At 41.4% G+C, this 20,079-nt stretch overlaps 1 long non-coding RNA gene across 1 annotated transcript in view; it reads right to left on the bottom strand.

The window, feature by feature from the left end:
- Positions 1 to 224: 224 nt before the first annotated feature.
- LOC133378372 (uncharacterized) overlaps positions 225 to 20,079 on the bottom strand; it is a 66,526-nt gene continuing 46,671 nt past the window's right edge. Inside the window, exons 4-5 of the long non-coding RNA XR_009760982.1 lie at positions 10,343 to 10,459; positions 225 to 737 (exon numbers count right to left, since the gene is read on the bottom strand). This is a non-coding gene — a long non-coding RNA (uncharacterized LOC133378372). The remainder of the gene's footprint in view (positions 738 to 10,342; positions 10,460 to 20,079) is intronic.

The raw sequence follows: 20,079 nt of genomic DNA, 5'->3' as shown, positions 1-20,079 counted from the left end.
GCGCATCAGGACAATCAGATGCTGTGGCATCCCCATTTCTTTTAAAGCATTCCATAGTTTTTCATGATCTACACAGTCAAAGGCTTTGCTGTAATCTATAAAGCACAGGCTGATTTTCTTCTGAAATTCCTTGCTCCGTTCCATTATCCAACGTATGTGTGTGATATGATCTCTGGTGCCTCTTCCCTTTCTAAATCCAGCTTGGACATCTGGCATTTCTAGCTCCATATATGGTAAGAGCCTTTGCTGTAGAATCTTGAGCATTACTTTACTTGCATGGGATATTAAGACAATAGTTCAATAATTACTGCATTCCCTGGGATCCCCTTTCTTTGGAATTGGGATGTATATTGAATGCTTCCAGTCTGTGGGCCATTGTTAAGTTTTCCATATTTCTTGACAATTTTTTGTCAAAATTTGGACAGATTCAGTCTCAGTAGCAATTCTATTGGTATGCCATCTGTTCCTGGTGACTTGTTTCTTCCAAGTATTTTAAAAGCAGCTTTCACCTCACATTCTAAAACTTCTGGTTCTTCATCATATGGTTCCTCCATGAATGAATCTGTCATCCTTGCATCTCTTTTATAGAGTTCTTCAGTGTATTGCTTCCATCTTCCTTTTATTTTATCTCGGTCAGTCAGTGTGCTCCCCAGTTGATTATTCAACATCCCTACTCTTGGTTTAAATTTCCCCTTTAACATGGCTGCTCCAAATGTCTTTACAGACTTGTCCCTTCACTGCAGAGAGAAGTTTGAGAAATGAGTAAGAGTTAAGAATTTAGAAGGTTCCTAATCAATTGAAAGCTAACACAGAAACCAGGTTTTCTGTGGAGTGTCAGTTGATGAAGTTAAAGAAAAATAGTGTATTTTAGAGTCCGACTAACAGTAGTAAATGTCAGTCTCTTGCAGAGATACAATATCTTTTTCAGACACCCAGGGCAGTACTCACACGAAAAACCCAACACAAACACAAAATGAAGACGTGTTCCTTAAGCACAACCCAGGGATTGTATTAAACACCATAAATAATGCAGGGACAACTGCATGACAAGAAAGTCCTGGTAGGAGTTCATATTTACTAACATCTTTTAATCTGGAAAGTGGAAGACCAATAACAAGAAAGGAAATATATGAAGAGAACACTGATAGTGATGGATTAACAGGAAATGTTGCAAATACCCCTTTAAGGCAGGAGAACTGCAATTCTAACAACACTAGGGCTGCAATCCATCACATGTCTACTCAGAAGAAAGCTCCATTGGATTCAATGGGACTTACTCCCAGGTAAGTGTGTATTGGATTGCAGCCTAACACTGCAATTCTATGCATGTCTAAGTAAGCTCCATTGAGTTAAATTGAGCTTACTCCTGGGAAGGTATATAGGATTGCAACCTAGGAACGTAACTCCCACTGAACACAAGAAGACACATTTCTGAGTAAACATATTTTAGATTGGGATGTAAATGAGCTTAAATCCAAGCAAGGAGTATGCTGATGGAGACTGTGAAAACTCAGTTCTTGAAAGACTTTTCTCCTACATATATACAGTATTTAGCTATTTTACATTAATTGCATGTCAAGGCCAAAAACCTCTATCAAAGTTAGGAAAATGCAAGGAAATGCAAAAATCAGATAACATTTTTCCACAGTAACAAGATATGTAATATGAGATAGTAAAAAGGACAGAGGTCTCTATGGCTGGTGCGACAAACCATAAATTTACTGATGGAGTCCCCTTTTAAATCCTCTAACTGCCCTGGGCTCCTTCTGAGAGGAAGGGCGAGATATAAATTTGATAAATACATAAATACATAAATGAAATAATGATTTATACAAAAATAAGTAAACACTGCCCCTCCTTTACAACATTAATTGCATGTTATAGTTGTCTCAGTTAAGTATGGCTAAACTATTTTTTATATTTTCATATTTTCCTGATGTTAGGGAGGCATCCTAATTTTGAAAAAGTCCTCAGAAAAGAGAGGAGGAATAGGATTTAGATTGCAAATAATGTATTTATAATAAAAAATGAGTTGCATTATATAAATGTAGGGCCCATTTGCTGATGCTTCCAGTGTGTGGACATTGGGGGCAGAGAGACCCACAGACTTCAGGGGTGGGTGTGCTCCCGCTTTCTACTCCACCATGTGGTGAGTATACACATGGAGGGTTGAATCTGAATAACCCTACTATTTGGTCCCTATTTTGCCTTTTGGAAAGATGTTGGGAGATGCCATTTTAAAATTTGGTAAGTGTGTGAAGGGGAATTTAGGGGTTCGATGGACCAGGGGTTCTGAAGGTATTGAGGACACAAGCTTGCAGCAAAAGGTAGGCCTTTATTTAGTAAGGAAACATACAGGAAGTCAGTTTCCCATGATGTTTGATGGAGCTCTGCTACATGGCACTGATGTCTACATTTTTATATCCTCCAAGACAAAGAAATTAGCATCTTCCAATCCAAAAATTACACATAAGTATTACCTAGACGTTATGCTGCTTACATTAAAATGTAGCCAACCATAAAATAGTCAGAAATTCTAGTAACAACCCATCCCTTCTATGACCTAATACATTCCAAAGCTAACCCTTCCTGACCCTTTGGAGACACTGAGGCTGCTGTACCAGGGTCTTACTCCCTTTATCTTATCTCCTGGCCTTGCTGTTCCAGCATACTGAATATTCCAAAAAGGGACCTTGGAAGGGACCCCAAAGAAACAGAATCAAGCAGAGAAAAAGAGATTTTTAGTTTTGATTTACCTATTAATGTATTATAACTTCATTATTCCTAAAGAGTATATAGCTTATTAGTTTATTATAAAAAATCAATATCATGTGCACACTGACCAAAGAGAGATCTTTAGATTTCAGACTACTTTTATAAGCTATCCATGGGTTCCTCCACTGCATGTTTCCTGTTGTCTTCCACAGGCTCTGGTTCTTTCTGCCTTTCTTTGATGGACTTATAAGAGGTACCAAGCCTCAAGCCTACATGGAAAGAAATCTTATCACCTAACCTGGAAGTCCTGCTCCCAGAAATATAGGAGCTGATTAGATGTATTCAGCAGGGGAAGAAATGCACTCTATACATGCTCAATGGCTCACTAAATTTATTATTTCATCACATGTTCCACAGTAGTATCCTGGCATTGAAGGCTCATGGTTAATCTCACAGCGTACAGGACTAAGGCTGCATTCAGACATGGGGTTTATTGCATTTGTTTTACTGGATATAATGGTAGCACTTCTGTCCTGATTTCTAACATTCCTTTCACACTGTGGCTTTTTGACTGATATACTATCATGTGTAGCATCCACCTGCTCCCAGCAGCAGCAGAGGGAGAGGAGGACCAAACCATCTTCCCAGGCAGAGAGTGAGTAGTGCACTTTAACATCTATTGCCTGCTGTCTTTGCCTGTGGCACTCTTGCAGGGCAGTTTGGCTCTGCAAGAGAGTTTGGCTACCTAGAGGGGGCAGCCAGACCTAACTCAGCAATTCCTGATTGCAAGCACTGTGCCTGCTAGCAACTCCACAGGGGCTAATAAGGAATGCTGCCTTGGGCAGCAGACTCACCACCAGCAGGGTTGCCACCAAAGGGGCAACACCAAAGGAATTTTTCACTTGGGGTGTCCCATCAGGAGCCACTGGGGCAAGGGCACTACCCCCCTGGTGTGTTTGATTGCTGATTGGGTTGATTCCTGTGTGAGAGCCAGGAACAACTGGGAGGGTATCTATATGCCTAACCGAGCCTCTTGGTGAGAGGAGTGCTGGAGAATGGTGACCTGGTGAGTACAGGGAAACCGTTCATGGGCATGTACACAGAATATTTGGTGGGTGGTTAATGTGATCTTGAGCTTTCCTGTTCAGGGATTGAGCAGTTGCCTTGGGACAGAAGGGAAAATCAATAACAGCATTATGTGCCCGGGTCAGTGGGAGCAGGCAGGGGAGGTTCAAGGGGGGGGCTATTAACATTGTCCTGGGGATGGGGAGGTATCGAATGGGCGGTAGGCAATATTATCATAAGAGCAAGGAGTAGATAGCTGACACCTGTTGCTCCTGCTCAGCCTCCCCCCCATCAAAGACTTGGGCTGCCATATTGACCTGCCCTCCCAGCTAGTGGTGCTGTTAATTAATGCTAGATCGGTCCACACTTAAGCAGCTCTCACCCATGACCTGATCATGAAATGACTGATCTTGGTGCATATAACAGAGACCTGGGTGGATGAACCGGGGGGGGCTGACTTTACCCATCTTTGCACACCTGGATATTCAGTGCAGCCATCAGTTAAGGTCAGAGGAATGGGGAGGGGGTAAGGTCAGAGGAATGGGGAGGGGGAGGATCCATAAAAATCCCATAATTCTCACCAGGAGGCCAGTTCACCTGGAAGCTGGATGTGAGGGTTTGTACTTGGTGTTGGCAGGCAGAGACATAACAGGGATCTTGTTGATGTACCATCCACCGCACTGCTTAACATTCTCCCTGACTGAGCTGGAGGAGGCAGTCTCTGGTGTGGTGATGGAGAACCCTAAGACACTAGTCCTGGAGCACTTCAATATCCATGTTGATGCTGCCTTGTCTGGCCCGGGTCAGGACTTCATCTCTGCCATGTCAACTATGGGGCTATCACAATGCATCATGCACCCAACACATAGTACAGGTCATACCCTAGATGTGGTTTTCACTACAGAGGGCATTGGGAAGGATCCAGTGATTGGGGGGGGGAGAATATTTTCCAGGTAACATGGCTGGTGCTCCTGTCAAGGTCCTGGTTCACTGTGGAATGGTAGATGGAAAGGGCAATAGACATGATTGCTCCTAAATGTCCTCTCCAGGCCCAGGGAGTCTGAGAAGGTCTTTGGTTTGTGGGTGACTTCAACTACCCAGACATAGACTGGCCGCATATGTGTTCCAGTCATGACAAAGAAGCAAAATTTCTAGATATACTAAATGACTATGCCCTAGACCAGTTGGTCATGGAACCAACCAGAGGGACAGCAACCCTGGACTTAATCCTCAGTGGGGACCGGGACCTGGTGCGAGATGTAAGTGTTGTTGAACCGATTGGGAGCAGTGACCATAGTGCTATTAAATTAAACATACATGTAAATGGCCAATTGCCAAGAAAATCCAACATGGTCACATTTGACTTCAAAAGAGGAAACCTCACAAAAATGAGGGGACTGGTAAAAAGAAAGCTGAAAAACAAAGTCCAGAGTGTCACATCACTCGAAAATGCTTGGAAGTTGTTTAAAAACACTATATTAGAAGCTCAACTGGAGTGCATACCACAGATCAGAAAAGGTACCACCAGGGCCCAGAAGATGCCAGTATGGTTAACGAGCAAAGTCAAGGAAGCTCTTAGAGGCAAAAAGTCTTCCTTCACAAAATGGAAGTCTTGTCCGAATGAAGAAAATAAAAAGGAACACAAACTCTGGCAAAAGAAATGCAAGAATACAATAAGGGATGCTAAAACAGAATTTCAGGAGCACATTGCTAAGGACATAAAAATCAACAACAAAAAATTCTATAAATACATTCAAAGCAGGAGACCATCTAGGGAGGCGATTGGACCCTTGGATGATAAGGGAGTCAAAGGTGTACTAAAGAACAATAAGGAGATTGCAGAGAAGCTAAATGAATTTTTTGCATCTGTCTTCACAGTGGAAGATATAGGGAAGATCCCTGCACCTGAACCAACATTTGCAGGAGGGGATTCTGAGGAACTGAGACAAATAGTGGTAACGAGAGAGGAAGTTCTAGGCTTAATAGACAATATAGAAACTGACAAATCACTGGGCCCGGATGGCATCCACCCAAGAGTTCTCAAAGAACTCAAATGTGAAATTGCTGATCCTCTAACTAAAATATGTAACTTGTCCCTCAGGTCCTCCTCCGTGCCTGAGGACTGGAAAGTGGCAAATGTAACGCCAATCTTCAAAAAGGGATCCAGGGGGGATCCCAGAAATTACAGGCCAGTTAGCTTCACTTCTGTTCCTGGAAAACTGGTAGAAAGTATTATTAAAGCTAGATTAACTAAGTACATAGAAGAACAAGCCTTGCTGAAGCAGAGCCAGCATGGCTTCTGCAAGGGAAAGTCTTGTCTCAGTAACCTATTAGAATGCTTTGAGAGTGTCAACAAACATATAGATAGAGGTGATCCAGTGGACATAGTGTACTTAGACTTTCAAAAAGCTTTTGACAAGGTACCTCACCAAAGACTTCTGAGGAAGTTTAGCAGTCATGGAATAAGAGGAGAGGTCCTCTTGTGGATAAGGAATTGGTTAAGAAGCAGAAAGCAGAGAGTAGGAATAAATGGACAGTTCTCCCAATGGAGGGCTGTAGAAAGTGGAGTCCCTCAAGGATCGGTACAGTTCTGGTCGCCTCATCTCAAAAAGGATATTACAGAGTTGGAAGAGGTTCAGAAGAGGGCAACCAGAATGATCAAGGGGATGGAGCGACTCCCTTATGAGGAAAGGTTGCAGCATTTGGGGCTTTTTAGTTTAGAGAAAAGGTGGGTCAGAGGAGACATGATAGAAGTGTATAAAATTATGCATGGCATTGAGAAAGTGGATAGAGAAAAGTTTTTCTCCCTCTCTCATAATACTAGAACTCATGGATGTTCAAAGAAGCTGAATATTGGAAGATTCAGGACAGACAAAAAGAAGTATTTCTTTACTCAGTGCATAGTTAAACTATGGAATTTGCTCCCACAAGACACAGTAATGGCCACCAGCTTGGATGGATATTCCCTTCCTGGGTAAGGTGATTTGTTTTTAATGTTTTTAATTGCTGTAAACTGCCCAGAGAGCTTTGGCTATGGGGTGGTATATAAATCTAATAAATAAATAAATAAATGGTTGGTGGCCAGCCAGCTGCAGGCATGTCTGGAGGAAGCAGATTATCAAGATCCATTCCTGTCTGGCTTCTGGCCTGGTTTTGGCACAGAAACAGTCTTGATAGCCCTAATCAATTATCTTTATAGGGAAGGAAACAGGGGCAATGCGATCCTATCGATTCTTCTTGATTTCTAAGCAGCTTTTGACATCATTGGCCAAGTTGTCCTTCTGGAGTGACTGAGGGAGGTGGGAGTTAGAGGTACTGTATTGCAATGGTTCCGCTCCTACCTCCAGGAGCCCTACCAGAAAGTAGTACTAAGGGTTCTTGCTCTGCTCCATGGCTTTGGGGCTGTGGGTTCCCACAAGGGCCCATTCTATCTGCTATGTTATTTAACATTTATATGAAACTGTTGGGAGCTGTCATCTGGGGATTTGGAGCATGGTGTCATCAGCATGCTGCAAAGGTGTTGGAGTCAGTGATGAGCTGGATGGGGGCCAGCAAACAGGTCTAGACTACTGTGTGTGGAGTGGCCCTTGAAGATGGTCTGGAGGCTGCACCTAGTACAGAATGTGGCTGCTAGGCTGGTAAGTGGGACCATGTGTCACCAGTCCTGAAAGTGCTGCACTGGCTCCCAGTGAGCTACCAGGCGCAATTTAAGGTATTAGTACTAGCATATCAAGCCCTAAATAGCTTAGGACACAAGTATCTAAAAGAGCGCCTTCTCCGGTATCAACTATTTCAGACCCTAAGATTAACAGGTAAGAACTTGTTGGTGATGCTGCCACCTAGCACTGTCCAGTTGGTGCTGACCCATGACAGGACCTTTTCAGTAGTGGCTCCCGGTTTGTGGCATGCCCTCCCCAGTGAGGTGTGTTTGTCTCCATCACTATTAATTTTCAGAAGGAATTTGAAAACACTCCTGTTTATCCCAGCATGTGATGGCTGAAGAGGTCTGACCCTGACAACTGGAAGATCACTTATGTAAGAATGTTTTTAAGCAGTATTTTAGAATGTTTTAACTATGTTTTTACTATATTTTAATGTGTTTTAGAATTTTTAAATTTTAATTGTGTTTTGTAATGATTTTAACTGTTTTTCTTTTTGTTAAATTGTTTTGTTTGTTTGCCAACCTGGGCTCCTTTGGTAGGAAGGGAGGGATGTAAGTTCAATAAATAATATACGGTGCACTAAATTTCATTCACACCACTGGGTATGGTGTAACACAACAATGAATGTCACTGACATGTCAGTACTCCCCCACCCTTTCCACACATGCACTCTTCTGTTCCCCCATGATTTCCCCATGAAAATGGCGGGAAAGAACTTTATGTTGCTATACCACCCCAAATTTCATCACTTTACTCCCATGATTTTCCAGGGTTCAGGGCTTGCAAACAGATCTTTTTCTGGAAGCAATTAACATGCTAAATTTCTACTATATTCTGCTAGATTTCTGGAACTCTTTTTTACATGATATGAAAGATTAAATAAAATGTGTAAATTATGAAGTTAAGAAACAGGGAAACAGAATAAAGTGTCGTGTGAATACAACCTATGTCCTGACAAGCTGAAATTAAACCATGTGCATATGATGCCTTCCTGTACTTTCCAAAGCCACTCAGCTATTCACAAAGTCTGCTGCAGCATCGTAAGGGTGATATCTCTTGCTTCCTATTTTATTTGTTCCTATCAGGAAGAAATGTATTTAGGTGCATATTGTATAGCCAGGTTTTTCTGTTTTTAACAACATGCTAATATCAGGATATCAGTATAAATACACATGCAATTGTCAGTTAATATTATGGTATGATTTTCACAGTGCCTTAGGCAACAGATCAGTATTGTCAGAAGGAAAAAATAACACAGAGGAAAATAAGGCATAAAAAAGGCAATTCCGCATGCTTTTCCAAGAGACATATCACTAGAATGGGCTCATTATCAACACGTGTTTTTGTACAATTCAATACGAATAATCTAAATACTGTATATCTATGCAGCACCATATGTTGTACATATGTAGTTGTGAAGACACTGTGTGATGCCAAAGGGGACTTGCATTTTAAAGCAAACAAATTAACACTCTGTGCTACTAGAGACAGAAGAAAAGGTACATGATAGTATGCCTCAAACTTTATAAATAATGTTGCACAGTACAGATGAGCCTTAAACAGTGAAGGCTGTTGGCTCCAATGTCAGTGGGGCAGTGAATTCGCTCCTGGTTTTAGTCCAAACTTTCAAGGAGCTGTCCAAAGTTCTTCAGTGCCTTCTACAGCTCCTTGAAAGTTTGGACTAAAACCTGGAGCAGATTCACTGCCTTACTCACATTGGAGTCACCAGCCTCCACTAGCCTTAAACACCAATATTTCTACCAAAGCTATGAAACCCATCTAGAACATTATCACACTAGAGACTGCATGGGGCCAGGCCCAATCAGAGGTCCAGAGAAGCCTAGGCCACTTCCAGCTTTTGAGCTTTCTAGCCAAAATGTAACAATTATGTGCCTTTCAACACTTCACTTGATGCAGCACCAGGCACTTTTAGTGGTTGGTTTCTAGAATCAGCTGATCTGAGAGGACACGTTCATCACAGTAATCTTGTGCAATCCAAACCCTTAAATGCAACATAACCCTTAAACACAACAGAGCTGACTCATCACATTTTGAAGAAATACATATTACCCTCTAAAGAGAGCCTCCCTGCAAAACCATTAACTCCAGAGTCTAAAGTTACCTAAATGCACCACCAGACCTGTTCGTCCTCAGTGTAGGGTTTTTTTTTCTATTTACATGTTAATGGTTTATTCTTTTTTCAAACTGGTCTGGAAACATGAGTGAATGGACAGTATTTTTTAAAAATTGTGCTAAACAAACAAACAAATATGCACTTGTTATTTGCTGCATATACATGAGTTGGGGCAATGCAATTTTGCTGCATCTTTCCAATGTGTGTGTTTAATGCAGCAAATTTGCATACATGTAGGATCCTCATCAAGTATGACAATCTACATTCAGGAACTATGCAAATTCCTACACAGAAGTGACTTGAGCACTGGAATTTCGTCATGTGTGAAGCAGCCCTTTTACAAAGACAACTGACTCTTGTAAGCATGCTCTGTTGTGAATAGAATTACCTGACTGTCAGTCATGTTACTTTAAAATACCTATGTTGCAAAAGCCATGTGTGTCATTATAGATATAGCGGTACTAGCAACATCCTCTTTTGTTAAACAAGGAGGCAATAAGACTAATTAACACTCACTAGGGAACCTGAAATAATGATCCCTCTCTCTTTGGAGAGCCAATTACCCCAAATATTCACATCAGCTACTTAGTGCTTCTTTGAAATAAATGTCTTGATTTCTTCTTTTCTTTTTAATTTAAAGCATTATATAACATGTAGCATCACATTATAAAATGTTATGTCACATCCTGACAGGATACAGCTAAGGGTATGTTGAATACATTGGGAGCTAAAAATCTGCTGAAATTAATAAGGAATCTAACTTTACCTGGCATGGAAAGCTCGGGTGATATCCTCAGCACCTTATCACCGAGGAGAAACATCAGAATGCCACACTGTGTCACTATTGCCTCTCACAGGCACATAGGACAGGAACATCCTTTTTCTATGGGGAGAACATAAAAGGTTTACAAAAATAACCAAAACCTGCACATATTTACTTATTCATCCGTGAATCCAATGTGTAATTAAACTACCTCTGAAGGAATTCCACCTAAAAGAACTTACCTAGTTTCTACAAATTGATCTCTTTCATTACACACAAACACTTTAGTGACAGAGCGAAAAGAAAAGTGTGCCTTCTTTTTCTTTTTTTCTTTTCTTTTTCATTTTTGAGCAAGAAACAACACCTTGCAAATGAACGTGTTTGCTCACATCTGCATGTCTTGCAAGGTAACTCATGACTCACATGTATTGATGACTGACACACTAAATAAATAAATAAAATAAAATCTTAATAAGAATTATTTTCTTATTAATAAGCTTTACTAGCTCAGATGATACTTATTTTGTGCTGTACAATACTAGGTTTCTAGCCAAATTTTGACTGAGGGATTGTACCTAGACTATGTAGTTTATGCTGACATTGTACCTAGGCTATGGCTCATTTGAGTCATGAACAGTTTCTGTACAGTCATACCTTAGAGAGATATTCACTAATAGGCAAAACAAAACCTTGCATTTTAAGAACGTACCTATAGCCCACAGATATTTCTATCAATCTTTAAAAAGCAGGGAAATCGGGCAGCTATAATGAATGCACCAGGGGAGCTGGAGATCTGACCTCCTCTCTGAGATATTGTACTGCCCTACAAATGCGGCAAAATGCAAACACAATTTCGGTTGGTCTTTCATAGTCCAATCCACTTCCTGTGTAGCTTGGAAGAATTTGGTAACATGTGCCTCTGAGCATATGGTGAGTGGTGGCAACTCCTGCCATCTCCAAAGATGGAGAATTATATTTTTGTATGTTTGTTGGTGTTCTTCTTACTTTGCTTCTTTCCTGTTACTAATGTTTCTACAGAGAATCTAAATTAGAAAATTTTATTTCCCTCATTATTCATCGTAGAAATCTGTGTCAACTTTATTTTTATTAATTTCAAAGCCTTTTTATTGGTCAATGTCATATGACAGTGAAGACAGCCTTTTGTGTTTCAAATTGGAGGTTATGCTCTATTTCTAATTTGGGTGCATTAACAGTTGAATCCGAAACTGCAGTTTGATGTAAAATGAGGCTGATTCCAATATGTTGCTACTTCAGCAATGACTCTAGCTATTGGAAAAAAGAGAATACATGTTTTCAGCCTGCTATGTTTAAAGCACTTCATTAAAAGCAAGGTGGGCATGTTGAATTTTGCTAGAATATATTTCACCTCCCACTGTTTTATCTTGTGCAAACTGAGACACTCCTGATGTCCACTGGAGACTATTCTGCAGAATAGTCATTGTCATTATTATACAGCCACGAGAGTGGATTTTTTTGGATTCTGCAATGTTAAATTGAAAATACCCCCATGCCAGTCTGATGCTTCCCATAAGCTCATTTCAAAACAAAACCTTACAAAACATAGAGTCCTGGACTCAGAAACGCTTGCTTAACAATCCTCTACATTTTCACGGTGATACACAAAACAGTCAGAGAGAGTCAAAAGTTCAAAGTATAAAAAGAGAGGGAAAAAACCCAGAGCCTTTTGGACTTTTTTCTGTCAAGAGTTCTCATAATTTGTTGAAATTCATTAAAAATCAGCCATGTTCACAGAGTACCTGTAATCCTATTACTGACCTTTCCCCATACTCTGACCTTCATCTTCTGCAGTTTAAAAGTTAAAAAAATGCCTGGCTGATTTGTAATTAATTTAATAAATTTTGCATTGAACTGAATGATAGTGTCGGGCATGCTCAGTAAGAACCAACTGTCAGTGTTCTAAAAGCCAGACTCACAGCTGCTTGGCTTGCATAATCAGGGGCCACACCCACACCAGACTGATTTCATGTGAGACAGTAATGGCTTCACCCAAAGAATCTTGGGAAGTGCAGTTTGTGAAGGGTGCTGAGAGGATATTCCTATTCCACTGACACAGCTCCAGTGGCCAGACTGGTTTAACAGTCAGCCGCTCTGATTGAAGGTCTGTGAGGGGAACAGGGCGTCTCCTAGCAACTCTCAGCACCCTTCACTAACTACACTTCCCAGGATCCTTTGAGAGAAGCCATGACTATCTAATGTGAAATAAAGGCCTGGTATGGATGTGGCCAGTGACAGCTTTGGTTTAAATTTGGGTGGGAAGCTACATGTGCCTGCTGTAGAATAAAAAGTAGGGAAAACACTGAAAGGAATGATACTGTTCACAATGTTTTCCTTTTGGAAAGGAAAGGGGCTTCCCCTCTGCCCAGTGCCCACCCACCCAATCTCCTCCCCTCCCCCTCCCCTCCCTGCCCCTCCCCTGCATCAGTGTTGGACTATGACCTGAGAGACCAGGGTTCGAATCCCCACATAGCCATGAAGCTCACTGGGTGACCTGGGGCCAGTCTCTGCCTCTCAGCCTCAGAGGAAGGCAATGGTAAAACCACCTCTGAATGCTGTTTACCCTGAAAACCCATAGGGTCGCCATAAGTCTGAATTGACTTGGGCAGTCCATTTCCATTTTCAAACATAATTGCACAGAAAGAAATCCCATTGAACTCAAAAAGTATGCAAATGGTCAAACCCACCCTCACTTCTCCCTCCTAATCCCTCCCTCTTGTCCCTTCCCTCCCCCTTCCTTTGCCCCTCCCTCCCCATCCCCATCCTCTTCCAAGGAAGAAGGAAGAGGGAAGGGGAGGAGGAAGGATGCTTATTGAGTTCAATGGTGTTTACTCCCATGCAATCATGCTTAAGATAGGTAAAACTGACCATGGGGAGGAGGAAGGGGAGGGGGAGGAGGGGGAAGGAGGGGATTGGAAGTATTGGGGGTATTTTCAATTTAACATTGTGGAATGTGAAAAATCCACGCTGGCTATAGTATACAGCCACTCTTGTGGCTGTATAATTGCCAATTTTCTCTACATGGTTGTGACTATGTTGAATGTTCCCCTCCATCCACACCACATCATTTGTGAGTGTGGAAACAAGTGGATTCTGAACCACAGGGGTAACAATCTCAAAAAACAAAACAAACATGTTTCAATATTGCACAACAATGAATTTCCCATGGAACACGCAAATCTAACCAACTGTTGTCTATACTATCTGCAGGAGAAGAGGAGGACATAATCAGTCTCAACTGTATGCACAGCACAGTTACTTTTACAGAACTTCATGCTTTCTCCTCAGAGCTTCCCGCCATTATAAGGTAGCTGCCAGAAGAGGCCCAGACAAGATTGTAGGCTCCATGCAGCTGACATGGCTTGCAACTCCACAGGCCAAACTAGGAATGCCTTCCTATGTTTAGCATGGGGAAAACAAAACAGAATGAACAAGTGATGCTCACTCTTATCCCAGGCACAAGGTTAGGTGAATCAACGGAAGAAGCAGTGTTACAAGGGCCTATGGCAGGTGTGGGGAACCTTTGGCCCTTCAGATGTTGGCTGAAATATAACTCCCATGGCCAGGGATTATGGGCGCTGTAGTTCAGCAATATTTGGAGGACCAAAGGTTCCTCACATCTGTTATATGGCATAGTTACGATCCAGACCAGAGTGACCCTAAGAACACAGGAAGCTGCCTTATATCAAGTCAGACCATTGTTCCATTCAGTTCAGTATTGTCTACAGTGACTGGCAGCAGCTGTCAGGGTTTCAAACAATGAACATTCTTAGCCCTATATGGAGATGCCAGAGATTGTACATGCAACCTCCTGCATGCCAAACAGATGCTCTAACACTGAGCTATAGCCCTTCCCCAGAAGAAATTCTACAAAAAGCAGGAAAATTGCTTCACTCTTTGGCCTCAGAGCCCCATGAATCAATTTAAGTGAAGAATCAGGTGGCATTGTTACATTGACTGTGACATGGCATAAGTAGGACAGATCCATACAATTATGAGGGTCATCCTTCCCTGCCAATTTCATGTTCCTCCACAGGGAGACTTGCCTCATGTCTTGAAAACCATGGGTCTAGCCCTATTGAATTTAAGATGGATAATACTGTTGTTTGCTTTGTTGAATGACCACCAGGAAAAATGTGATCTTCATTCTTCCCTGCTCATACAGTTTCTGTGCTTTCAGATTACTTCTTGAAGAGCCATTTCCAATATAAAGATCCCAAGTTCTTTCTCCATAGGAAGTGTGGATCACCACTTTCCACGTGAATTTTTATCTGAAATCTTATTTTCTTTTATTTTTACAGCCTAAAATGACATCAGCAGGATTTAGTAGCTATTGTAAAGCAAAGACCAAATTATTCTTCTCCAGTTATTCTATTTATCCATTTCAGCTGTATATAATATTAAATTGCTTGCATTCTGGGGGCCCTGCTTCATTGCTTATTTTTCGTTGATACACCCTCATTACTGTAACTACTGATTTCCTATTAAGGCAAAAATGCTTGGATCACATGATTTGTAAACACACACCAGATTAATGATTTGTATTATAAATTACATTGACTCCAATGCAAGAGGTAAGCACTTGTTTAAATCCTAATTGAATTCAACAGTGGTGTAGTCAAGGGGTAGCAGGCGTGTGTGTGTGTGGAGAGTGCATCTCTGGCACTTCTTCAGAACCAGAGCTATGACATCATCTGCCAAAGCAGTATTTGTCATCAATCTTTTGCATCAAGTCCAGATTATGATTATTCAACTGAAGCAATTGTTCTACGTATGAAAAGGCCTGTTGGACTGATTATGTCATTTCCTAAAGGTGAGGCCATACATCCATTTATCAAGCAATCTGCATATTCCATACCCAAGTAGAAAGTGAGAGCACCACAAAACAAGAGGCTGTGAAATAAATGGCCACAGACAACTTAAATAAATAAGCCAAGCCCCGCCACACACACAATAAAGAGAAAAAATGGCTTGATGCTTGGTATGTGTCTTTATTATACAGCCACAAGAATGGCTGTATACTATAGCCAGTATGATTTTTTTTTCTGCCATGTTAAATTGAAAATACCTCCCATGCCATTCTGCTGCTTCCCATAAGCTCATTTTCCTGAACTCAGAAATACTTGCTTAACAACCCTTAAAGTTTTCATGGCAATACATGAAACACTTAGAGAAAATCTAGAGTTCAAAGTGTAAAACGAGAAAAAAAATCCAGACCTCTGTTGGACTTTTTTCTGTCAGTAGTCTTATAATTTGTTGAAATTAATTAAAAATCAGCCATGTTCACAGAGTACCTGTAATCCTATTACTGACCTTGCCCCATACTCTGACCTTCATATTCTGCAGTTTAAAAATAAAATTAAAAAAGCATGGCTGATTTTTAAATAATTTAAGAAATTTAACATTGAAGTCAATGATAAGCGAAGGCATGCTCAGTAAGAACCAACTGTTAGTGTTCTAAATGCCAGACTCACAGCTGTTTGGCTTGTCTAATCAGGGGGCCACACCCATTCTAGCCATTTATTCCATTTTAAATAGGCATGGCTTCCCACAAAGAATCCTGGGAAGTGGAGTTTTTGAAGGGTGCTGAGAGTTGTTAGGAGACTCCTATTCCCCTGACAGAGCGCCAGTGGCCAGAGTGGTTCAACAGTCAGCCCCTCCTCTGGTGGATTATAGCTCTGTGAGGGGAATAGGGTGTCTCCTAACAAATCTCAGCACCCTTCACAAACTAGACATCCCAGGATTCTCTGGGGAAAGCCATGACTGTTTATTTATTTATTATTTATTTATTTTTATTATTTCAATTTATATACCGCCCTTAGCAGAATAGCTCTCAGGGCGGTGAACAAACAAGATAAAATACAATATATCATAGTAAAAAATCACAAAAACATGTACAAACAAACAACAGAAAGCACAACAAAAACGAAATACAACACAAATTAAGAAGGATACATGTTAAAAGTAGAGTAGTTTAAAGTTGAATAAATGGCTGGTGTATACGTGGATGTGGGCAGGGACAGCTTTTGTTTAAATTTGGATGGGAGACTACACCTGTAGAATAAAAAGGTGGGGGAACCCCCCCCAATGATGCTGTTAACAGTGTTTTCTGTTTGGAAAGGAAAGGGTCTTTCCTTCTGCCCAGTGCTCACCCGCCCAGTCTTGAAAGCTTGGAAGTATTTGGTAGCTTGGAAGAATTTTGTACCATGGACCTCTGAGCATATGATGAGTGATGGCAACACCTACAAACATGACAGCATCTCCAAAGATGGAGAACTACATTTTTTGTGTGTGTTGATGTTGTTCTTACTTTGCTTCTTTTCTGTGTTACTACTCTTTCTACAGAGAATCTAACCTAGAAAATTATATTTCTCTCATTATTCATCCTAGAAATTGGTGTCAAATTTATTAATTTCAAAGCCTTGTTATTGGTCAATATATGATGGTGAAGACAGCCATTTGTGTTTCAGATCGGAGGTTATATTCTATTTTGGGTGCATTAATGGTTGAATCTGAAACTGCCATTTGATGTAAACTTAGACTGATTACAGTATGTCACTACTTAAGCAATGACTCTAACTGTTGGAAAAAACAAACTTGGCCTACCCAAGATGCATGTTTTCAGTCTGCTGTGCTTAACCTACTCCACTTAAGGAAAGGTGGGCATGGTCAATTAAAAACATAGAGCACACCTAGAATTTTGCTAGAAAATATTTCACCTCCCACTGTTTTATCTTGTGCAAACTAAGACACTCCTCATGTCCATTGGAGACTATTCTGCAGAACAGTTAATGCCATTATTCCACAATTGTTTTTGCAGATTTTTTAATGTAAATTATGCAACATGTTGCTGTACTTCACATACTCACAGAAACCTAAGCAAAAGAAAATAATTTACTATAGGAAGCTTCACTAAAATTGCAAAGTAAATCAAACACATTTAAAGTGACTATTTGAATTATATCAACTGTCTTAATCAGAGCTTGGAAGATGGCCTCAAAAAGGAATAAATTACCATTACCATTACAATTGTTCTGAAAGGAATACATAACTTTATGTTACTCAAAAGTAATCACTACAATTACACTTAATTTACTTTTAAAAACCCTAGAGTGCCTACAAAGTGCTGGCCTTGGCTGCTGCACACTAAGTCCCTTAAAACAACATTAAAAATAAGCACACATAAACACACACACACACACAGAGAGAGAGAGAGAGAGAGAGAGAGAGAGGAATTCTTTTTATCCATAAGATAGCAGTGGTGGTCTCTCAGTTGGTTAGGGAGGCAGGGAGGGAGGCAGAGGCCACTACTGAGATCTTTGCACATCAGACCAAGTGCAACTCCCCCACACACACACTTTCAGCCAGAGCTTGGAAGTAACTCGTTACAAATAACAAGTTACTTGTTATTTATTATGTTTTTGAGGAATGAGTGGGTAATTTTGTTACATTTTGCTGGTAATAGAATGAGCGGTCATTTCCTTACTTTTGAGCTGCAACTGTAATGTTTCCAGTGTTACTTGGGGGAGAGCAGGGGAAGTCTTCTGCTCCTCTGATTGGTGGACAAAAGACATATGCCTCACACTGGGCTTCTGCACAGAGTTGCTCTTCCCTCATGCACTGTGTTAGAAGGCCACAAGGATGGAGATAGAGAGAAAAGAAATTTCTTCAAAAATGGACGGTGGAGGGAGAAAGCCGGAGGGGAAGGATGAAAGAGAAGGCAGCAGCAGAATGGAGATGAAGAGCTGTGGAGGTGAGTGATGATGTGTGTGAATTAGGGTTTCCAGATGGTGGATCTCCACTCGCCCTCCCTCCCCCCCGCCTGCCTGCAAGCCCGGTCCCTCATTCCCTCACTTGCCCTACTGCCCCCAACCCCCACTCACTCACTCGCTCACTTGCCGTACAGCCACCCACCCCCACTCTCTCACTCCCCTGATCGCTCATTTGCCCTACCACCCCCACCCCCGCTCTCTCACCCCCACTGTCTCACTTACCCTACCACCCCACCCCCTGCTCTCTCACCCCCCTGCTCGCTCACTCCCTCACTCGCCCTACCACCCCCTGCTCTTCCCCCCTCCCCCCTCCCTCACTCACTCACTGAGATCCTTAGAATGATCTCAAGGCTGGAGCTGTGCCCATAGAGCATAGGCCCTGCAGCGACTGAGGTAGTCTATTGAACCCAAAGAAGCAGCTCTCAGGTGTTTTTTTTTTAGTGTATTGCATGGGAAGAGATGAATTTACTGTATTTGAAAATAGTTGATTAATTGCACTACTAGGTTGTATGCTATGTGATCACTTTTTAAAAAGTATATGTAGGAGTGTTCATATTTAAGAGAAGCATCAAGCAGAAGGGTACTTTGTAAATTTGTAAATTAAAAACTTGCACAGTTTTACTACAACAGACAGTGGGCCAAAACTGACTGTACCTAGATTGGTAAGTGTATACATTTGTCCAAAGAGAAAATAGCAGCTGGGAGTCGTGGTGGGTTGTGTTGACCATTGTACTGTACTGTCACTGAGTGTTTTTTTCCATCAGGTCTGGAAAGTTACAATAAGTGTCTGGAGCAGTCTTATCTGCTTTGCTGGCCTGAGAGAGCAGACATCCAAGGCCAGACTGGTTGCCATGGTAATGGGAGATAACAGCTTGGGGAAAAGTTCTAGTTGCTTTCTATTGCTGTTCTGTGCTACGCTGTCTGTGTCTTGTCTCTGAACTGAGAGCTTCTCCTTAAGGGGGGAGAAATGGATCTTTTTGTAATCATGTATCTACTTTAAACGCCTTTGGCCTTATTGTCTTAGTAAAGACTCTTAAAACTTTATCAAGCCTCTGTGATTATTCTTTACCATCTTACATCCAACGTAACGTGTTTGTTTCACGCAAGAACCGCCAAACATCAACATGTTATTTTTATTGGGGAAAACAGTACAGGGAAGAAAGGCTGCATTTTCTCCCCACCCCATCTCCCAGTTCACCACCCTATGGCTTCTATTATGTTTTTGAAAATTCCTGTCATGGACCCCTTAATGCTCACCTCCTCCGCCTCAAATTGCAAAAAGGAGGGAAAGACCTCCTTCAGTCATTGCTGTGTGAGGGGCCTGTTTGTTTGTAAATTGAAAGCTTTGCTGATGACACTAAATTGTTCAGGGCTGTTAAAACAAAAAGGGATTGCGAAGAGCTCCAAAAAGACCTCTCCAAACTGAGTGAATGGGCGGGAAAATGGCAAATGCAATTCAATATAAACAAGTGTAAAATTATGCATATTGGAGCAAAAAATTTCACATATACGCTCATGGGGTCTGAACTGGCGGTGACCGACCAGGAGAGAGACCTCGGGGTTGTAGTGGACAGCACAATGAAAATGTCGACCCAGTGTGCGGCAGCTGTGAAAAAGGCAAATTCCATGCTAGGGATAATTAGGAAAGGTATTGAAAATAAAACAGACAATATCATAATGCCGTTGTATAAATCTATGGTGCGGCCGCATTTGGAATACTGTGTACAGTTCTGGTCGCCTCATCTCAAAAAGGATATTATAGAGTTGGAAAAGGTTCAGAAGAGGGCAACCAGAATGATCAAGGGGATGGAGCGACTCCCTTATGAGGAAAGGTTGCAGCATTTGGGGCTTTTTAGTTTAGAGAAAAGGCGGGTCAGAGGAGACATGATAGAAGTGTATAAAATTATGCATGGCATTGAGAAAGTGGATAAA

This window comes from Rhineura floridana, chromosome 2, assembly GCF_030035675.1.
Source record: "Rhineura floridana isolate rRhiFlo1 chromosome 2, rRhiFlo1.hap2, whole genome shotgun sequence".
NCBI lineage: Eukaryota > Metazoa > Chordata > Lepidosauria > Squamata > Rhineuridae > Rhineura > Rhineura floridana.
The sequence above is the reverse complement of the archived record's forward strand: the minus strand, read 5'-3'. Positions and strand labels throughout refer to the sequence as shown.